The sequence below is a fragment of the Asparagus officinalis genome, chromosome 5 (genome assembly GCF_001876935.1).
Source record: "Asparagus officinalis chromosome 5, Aspof.V1, whole genome shotgun sequence".
NCBI lineage: Eukaryota > Viridiplantae > Streptophyta > Magnoliopsida > Asparagales > Asparagaceae > Asparagus > Asparagus officinalis.
In genome coordinates this window covers 81,480,016-81,488,962 of record NC_033798.1, presented here as the reverse complement: position 1 = coordinate 81,488,962, position 8,947 = coordinate 81,480,016, and positions in this window count along the sequence as shown.

Sequence of the window (8,947 nt, the reverse complement as noted above, 5' to 3'; positions counted from 1 at the left end):
AACCCCCCCCCCCCCCCCCCACACACACACATATATATATCTTTTACGTTAGGTTAATAGAGAGCCACATCATTACATGTATGGGGGAATATCTTCATACGACATATGATACCCATTTACCTCTTTATATGCACTAGGAAATATCTTTGGCTCGATATATTCATAGAAATTTTAATTCACGCAATAAATGTATAGAGCTTGCTTTGATCCCTCAATATATCTATGTTTGCGATGAATGACGACAATGTCCGCTCTTCATCCACACGGATCTGTTCAGGGAGAAAGCTCTTTTTCAGTTCTATTTAAAAAAACTGCAGGGACACATGGTCATGTCCATTTTTCATATTTTGAACCTTTTATATTTTAATGAATGGTGAGAAATCCCCTGTTTTTGCTTCAAAAAAAAACTTTTGCTCGGTATAATAATTATCAAATCCTTTTGTTTGGCTTTGTTTCAAAGGTATGAAACTCTTCGTATACCAGTAATCCGATACTTCTCTTTAAGTATGTCTAAAAGCATCACTTAAATTGATTTATTTATTGTGCGATTCTCATTGGAGTAAGCAAAACAAGCGACCCTTAACCATTATGTTTCTAGATCCGAGAATATTAGGCCCTTTGGTGCTTCTCAAGCTAACATGTTGGTTTTCAGTTGCACGCAATGGAAGAGAAAATGACCCCAGAAGCTACCCTTAACCATTTTCTTTCCCCCCAGTTCAAAGATGGAGAGGAACGTCTTTTTCACTTTACGTTCTTGAATGCAAATAAAATGTAGAAAACTTAGGACATCGAAAGCAATCTAATATGGATTATGCTGATCATATTCTTTAAACATCCCTTTCAAGAACTTTACTTTTTAGCAAATAGCATGACCAATGACTCATGCTGTAGAGTAGAATCATAGCTTACACTTTGGTTTACATTAATTATAATTTTTTTAAATTAAAGAAATAGACCCCTTTTCTCCTTATGGAACCAACTTATCAGCATCTTCGTTTCAAGAATATGGGAAGACAAATAAATAAAATTTTAAAATAACCAATAGATTTAGACCAGCTATAAGTACTAATTGTTGGGGAATTTTAGTCTTCCCGCGTACTACGATCTCCGCAACTCGGAAACTATCTCACAATCAACAAGATAGAAAACAACCGCAATCAAGAAGAAAGAACACCGAGATTTACGAGGTTCGGTCAACCAACTTCGACCTACATTCACGGGATAACAATACGAGAAATCTACTATGTATCAGGAAGAACTTCAAGAGGAACCACTCAACTCTCATCTCTCAATCTCTCAACCTCACATACATAATCAACTCTCATATTTTCTCTAAAAACCACTCCTTACAATCTTCTGAATGGACAAAAGCTGTGAAACCCTCTCCGAATATTGTAATCTTTTACACGGACAAATAATACAAAACCCTCGCCTCTCGCACAATATTCTCAAATCAAGCTACGCCATCTGTTAACCCTAGATTATAAGAATATCGGTTATCTCTTCTCTCCTTCACATTAATTTTTCCTTTAAAAATAGAAGAATATATATAGGGAAACCAAAATTCTATCTCTAGTCTAACTTCATAATTATAATATCATTCAAACTCCTAATCATGATGAGACTCAATCTCCTAATCATGATAGATCTCTAACCTTATCTAATTCTCATGAAGTTATATAAAGAATTAAAGACACAATCCTAAAACTAATTAGATAGAAATTACATCCATGATTGTAGAGAATCTCTATAGTTAGCCAATCAAATCTTTACATGAACCTCATGAATGATATTAATTATTTAAATAATATAGAAATATTTATAATTATGGAGAATCCGGACATAAGTAACAACCCACATAAGTAATTGTAGAGAATCCGGACATGTACCAATTAACAACGGGAGCTTAATAACCAATATTATTTTTTGGGAGATTAACATTTTAAAATGTTAACTGTTAAGCAATTAACAAAGAATGTCCACATACGCTGAAAAGATATGCTATCGTAATAGATGGTTAGCTATATGTGAAATTACCCTAGAGGAGGAGGTGTGAATAGGGTAATCAAACAATAAATGTGCAATGAATGAAATTCAATGCAACACAAGACACAATATAACAATAAGGCAATAAATGTGTGAGAGAGAGAGGGTTAGAAAATAGTTAGCCAAATAAAGCCCCGATGTGTTCACGATGTTTGGTACTCTCGACCTACGTCCATGACCACCTCTCCCGATGATAATCCACTAATCACAACCCGGTTTGGAAGCCTGAACTTCTTCACAACGATCTCCTCGAGATCAAGCTCTCCACACAACACAATACTCAAGTATATTTTCTTGCTTTCTTTTTTATTTGTTACTGAACAAATGGGGGCTGCAAGATATTTATAGGCACTCAAAACAATAGCCCAAATCGCAAGAAAATCCTCAAAACCAACACAATCCCCCAAACCCCAAAGTCTGAAAAAATGACCATTACAATACTTTCGGTCGACCGGTGGACCATGATCGGTCGACCGATGAGTCAACCGTTGGTTGAAACAGCAATCTGGAAACACCGTCGATCGACGGATACATATGCATCAGTCGGCTGGTCACCTGCCATCGGTCGACCGATGAACGTGTATCGGTCGACTGATGAGCGCCAGACTACAGGGTCTCAGAAACTATTTCTGATCGGTCGACCGGTTGCATCTTATCGGTCGACCGTTTCCAGACACATGATTTTTTCCGGAATTGATGATGTTCTAAAAATGATTTAATAAAAATTATTTAAAATATTAAATCAACTCTAAAAATAATAAAATTTGGGAGAATACTTATAAATATGAAAATGAGTATGTTAGAGAAGGGATTTTTTAAATAGCACCTTGTATTTGTGAAAATTCATTATTTCGCCAAAACGTCAAAAACACGAGTTTTGAAAAGGTGTGTGTGTGATCCCCAAATGCTTAAAAAGCTATCTACGTTAATTCTTGCCTACATTATGATCTAGAGAGAAAATAAAAATTCAAATATCGCTCACAATTGTATACAACTCTTGAGACTGGATATTTGCTAACTTGTTAATGAAGCTCATCTTGTATATGTTGCGTTTGAAAGCTCTTCTTCATAAATTTGCCTCCACCTCCTTGAATATCATCATTGTGGTGAAAAATTCCATCCATCCTCTAACTGTGGCATTATATTACTTGATAAAATATATCTGATAAAATATATCTGATAAAATATATCTTGCATAATATCACTTGGCAATCAATTAACACTAATAATGGAGTTTGTAAATCATCATCAAAATACGAGACCTCACAATCTCCCCCTTTTTGATGACGACAAATCATCATTATAAAATAGCATAAAAATAAATAAAAGTATACTTATAGATAGATGCTCCCCCTATCTATAAGACTCTCCCTCTATCTATGTGCACAAAGTGTAGGAGATTTTTCTCCCCCTTTGTCACCATCAAAATGGGGTATACAATACAATGCACATGTTATCAAATCCATAAGATACTCCTCTAAATGTTGGCCTACCCGTGTTACATTCCTCAAGTTTTTGGATTTATCACCTCTCCCTAGGCTTTACTACCAACACACTCCTCTTAGAATTGACTCTGGTCTCTCCCAACCACTCCTCTAAGTGTCCTTGTATATTACAACATGTTATAACAATGAGAGCACATAAACAATCAAGATATAAAAAATTTTATCCAATATAATGAAAACATGCAAGACCATTAAAATGATCAAATAATGCACATGTCTAGTTTAACTCTTATGCGACAAAAATCTTCTTCTTTAAGAGGCATGGTAAAGATGTTTGCTAATTGCGCTTTTGTATCAATATAAACAAAGGATGCATCTTTTCTTTCTACATGATCATGTAAAAAATGATGATATACATCTATATTTTTTGTTCTTAAATGTAAAACGGAATTTTTTTTTGAAATATTTATGGCACTAATATTATCACAAAATATTTTTGTATCAGGAAAATGTAAATCAAAATCAACTAAATTTTGTTTTATCAATAATAATTGTGCACAACATAAGACGATGGCAATGTATTCCGCTTCCATAGTGGATAAGGCTACACAATTTTTCTTCTTGGATGACCAAGAAACAAGTGAGTAGCCTAAGAATTGACATGTACCACTAGTACTCTTGCGGTCTATTTTACATCCGGCAAAGTTAGCATCACAATAACCATAAAGATCAAAAGTAGTAAGTTTAGGATAAAATAAACTAAGCTTAATAGTACCATGAATATATTTAATAATTTTTTTAATTGTAATTAAATGATATTTTCTAGGAGAAGCTTGAAAATGTGCACATGCGCAAACATTAAACATGATATCCGGTCTACTAGCGGTGAGATAAAGTAAACTACCTATCATACCTTGATATAGATTTTGGTCTACTTTCTCACCACTTTTATCTTTGTCCAACTTGATGGATGTGCTCATTGGAGGAGGTGCATGCTTGGAGTTTGACATCCCAAATTTCTTCGCCAACTCTCTAGCATATTTGCTTTATGATACGAAAATTCCATCATCCCTTTGTTTGACTTGGAGACCAAGAAAGAATGTAAGCTCTCCCATCATACTCATCTCAAATTACTCTTGCATAACCTTTGAAAATTCTTTGCAAAGAGTTTCATCAGTAGCTCCAAAAATAATATCATCAACATATATTTGAACCAATATAAAATTATTTTTTCTTTTTCTAACAAATAAAGTATTATTAATTTTTCTTTTTGAAAACCCATGCTCAATGAAAAAACTAGAGAGGCAAGCATACCAAGCTCTTGGAGCTTGTTTTAACCCATACAATTCTTTTTGTACCCGGTAAACATGATTAGGAAATAATGGATGAATAAAACCGAAGGGTTGCTCACATCTCTTCTTCAATAAAACCATTCAAAAATGCACATTTAACATCTATTTAAAACAATTTGAAGTTTTTAAAGCTAGCAAAGGCTAAAAACATTCTAATTTACTCCATTCTTGCAACCGGTTCAAAAGTTTCGTCATAATCAATGTCATCCTCTTGATTGTATCCTTGGGCAACCAAACGAGATTTATTTCTAGTAACCATGCCAAATTCATCAAGTTTATTTCTAAAAACCTATTTTGTTCCAATAACATAAAAATCTTTAGGTCTAGGAGCAAGTTTCCAAATATTATTTCTTTGAAAATTATTTAATTCATCATGCATAGCTAAAACCCAAAACTCGTCATTCAAAGCAACATCGGCACGCTTAGGTTCAATTTGGGATAAGAAAGCAACATTACCTAGCCTTTGAGCGAGTCAAAACTCCTCTAGATGGGCTTCTGATAATTTGCTCATTGGGATGATCCGATAAAAATTTTCATGCTTTGGGGAGTTCTTCTTGATTAGGTTCAAGCTCTCATTCCCCATCCTTTGGTGCAACCGTTGAGGGTTTATCATTTATTTTCAAGAGTTCCAATCCTCCCTCAATGTCATCATCATCCCTAGGCACAACATCTTGCAAACCAGTATTAGTTTCATCAAATGTAACGTTTATAGATTCCTCAACAACGAGTGTTCATTTGTTGAAAACTCTATAAGCCATACACCTTGATGCATATCCCAAAATATACCAACATTAATTTTTGAATCAAATTTATCATGGTGATCTTTAGTTTTTAAAATAAAACATTTACAGCCAAAAATCTAAAAATAACTAATATTAAGTGTTTTGCCAAAATAGAGTTCATAAGGTGTTTCCTTAAAATAGGCCTAATTAAAACACGATTTAAAACATGACAAGTCGTGTTGATGGCTTCTACCTAAAAATATTTTGGCAAATCAAATACATTAATCATAGTTTGTGCCATCTCTTGTATGGTTCGATTTTTCATTCAACAACACCATTTTGTTGTGGTGTTCTTAGAGTGGAAAACGTATGTGTAATACCATGATGATCATAAAAATCACTAAAAATTTTATTTTAAAATTCACCACTATGATTACTTTGAGTTTTTATAACTTTCAAATTCTTTTTATTTTCAATTCTTTTTACAAAATGGGAAAATTCTTCAAAATGATTATCTTTATTAGCAAGAAATATAACCCAAGTAAAACGTGAAAATTCATCAACTATAACAAACACATAATGTTTACCTCCTAGTGAGGCAACACGTAGGACCAAAAAGATCAAGATGAAGTAGTTGTAAGGGTTTAGTGGTGGATACCTCATTAATGGATTTAAAAGAACTTTTAATTTGTTTACCTTTGGCACATTACTCACATAGTGAATCTTTAACAAAAGTTAGGCTAGGTAGACCTCTCACCAAGTTCTTCTTTGATAATTTTGAGATCAATTTCACGTTATCATGTCCAAGTCTTTTGTGCCAAATCCAAGGATCACCATCCACCGTGGTAAGATATTTCACATCTTGATCTACAAGCTCATTCATCTCAAAAATATACACATTAGATTTTCTAAGGGCAACAAAAATATTTTTATCATTAAGGCTAACAATGCATTTATCCGGTTTAAAAATAATTTTATAGACTTTGTCACTAAGTTGATTAATACTAAAAAGATTGTGATTAAGTCCTTTTACTAAATAAACATCTTTAATAACGGGAGAAGACTTCTTACCAATAGCACAAATACCTACAATTTTATCTTTCTCATCGCCACCAAAGGAGACATTGCTTCCTTCCATCCTTGATAGGGTTGCAAATAAATCCTTGTTGCCCGTCATGTGATGAGAGCAACCGCTATCATGGTATCACATCTCCTTACATCTTGTGCGAGATGTTCCCTACATGTAAAGAAGTGGTAAAAACTTTAGGTACTCAAATCTTGGGTCATTGAATGTTAGTACCTAAGCTTGCCCGAGGCTCGCCTCTGCGTTCCAAAGTCAAAATGTAGAGTTCATCTCTGCATCCTAACAACAAAATGTAGAGTTCGTAGCTGCGTTCCAGACTCAAAATGCAGAGTTTCTAGCTGCATTCTAGACTCAAAATGCAGAGTTCATCTTTATGTCCCAACAACAAAAAACAGAGTTCGTGGGTGCGTTCCAGACTCAAAACACAAAGTTCGTGGCTGTGTTCCAGACTCAAAATGCAGAGTTCGTGGCTGCATTCCAGACTCAAAACACAGAGTTCATCTCTACGTCCCTATGACAAAAAGCAGAGTTCGTGGTTGCGTTCCAAACTCAAAACGCAGAGTTCGTGGCTGCGTTCCAGACTCAAAATGCAGAGTTCGTGGATACGTTCCAGACTCAAAACGCAGAGTTCATGGATGCGTTCCAGACTCAAAATGCAGAGTTCACGTCTGTGTCTCAGACTCGTAACACGGTGTAGCCATTGTATTTTTAGCCTTAGGCATATGCCTAACTCTACGTCTCAGGTCTAATACGCAGAGTTCGGGCCCAGAACGCCAATTTTGGCGTTTGATCATTCAAACACGAGCTAAAAGGTTTTAAAACCGTTTTCCATAATTTGAGAGGATCACTCCCCCCACTTAGGAGCGAATTAAGGGGGCGGCTATACCCCTTAATCTTCTACAAATATCAGCAAACTCAACTAAGTTTAGGATCTCCAATTGGATCGACTTTTTACATCCACCATATCGCATAAAGAGAGATCGACATCTATGTTCTTGGAGATCTTGGAGCGTTCTTCAGCAACAAAGGTCTTGGAGCTTGATCCTTGGCTTATTAACTGATTTTTGGTTCAAATCAACTCTTTGACAGAGTTTTAAACTCGTTCTGAGTTCCTAAACTCGTCAAGAGTTCTGTTCAACTTGCCACGCAAGTTCTCCATGATATCAAATTCGAGAGGAATAGACTTTGTTCTAACAAGGTGAAACATCGAATCGTTAAAGAGAAGCAAACTCGACACAAGTTTCGAGGGAGGCATCTCATCGACATCAAGAAGAACCCAGGTTAAACAAAGGGAAGGATCTCAGTTGACCCTTCTCTCTTTTGTAAATCGGGAATCTGATATGAGAAGTGTAATTTTTTTTTTCTAAATTTGCTAGAGAGAAATTGTATCGAGAGAATTGTAATTAATTCTTTTTCTTAGCCTGTCAGAGATAATAATACAAATTTAATTCTTAATTATCTTCTTTTAATTTTCCCAACAAACAAAAGATGGCGACTCCGCTGGGAATTAGTTTCACTGATGAAGAAGTGGTGCCACAATCCGATGTCAACCTTGTTGGCTTTTTTATTTTGATGATGTTTTAACAAATAATTTATAACTAATATTATTTGTCTAGTCTTTGTGTTTTCGTATTTTCTAGGTAAACAATGTGTTGGAGGTTGGATGGATTGCGCCACAACGATCATATTAAATGGAGGTTGGCAGAAATAGTGGATTGAAGCCTTGCAATTCAAGTTTAAGATTAAGTTCAAGCTTCATCCGCAAGTTTACCAAGTCGTGCTTATTGAAGACCTTCAAACTTCGGTAAATTAGTTTCGGTTTTATATTACGTGTGTTGATACTTTAAACTCATATTAATCACACACACGTATTTGTTGATTTTATCAAAATATAGGTGTTTTTGTGAAAATATTATTTTATTAGTTTATAGACTTCAATATCACTTTATACATATTTTATTAAGTCTATAAAATTATTTTGTAAAGTTTCAAAATATGGTTTAGCTAAAATGTCAAAAACAAGTATTGTTCATTTTCATGTTTTGGACTAGTTTTGAAAAATGATAAGTTTTCACAAATGAGAAGTGAAATTCCAAAAAAAATCTTTTTGTAACATGTTCATTAACATGTTTATAAACAATTTCCCAAAGTTTTATATTTTTTAGAATTTATTTTCTATTTTTAAAAATACTTTAAAATTAATTTTACTATTCAAAACAGGCTGATATTATGTTATCAGTCGACTGATGCAAGTGTTCAGTTGACTGAAGAAATAGCCTGGAATAGCTAATAGTTTCT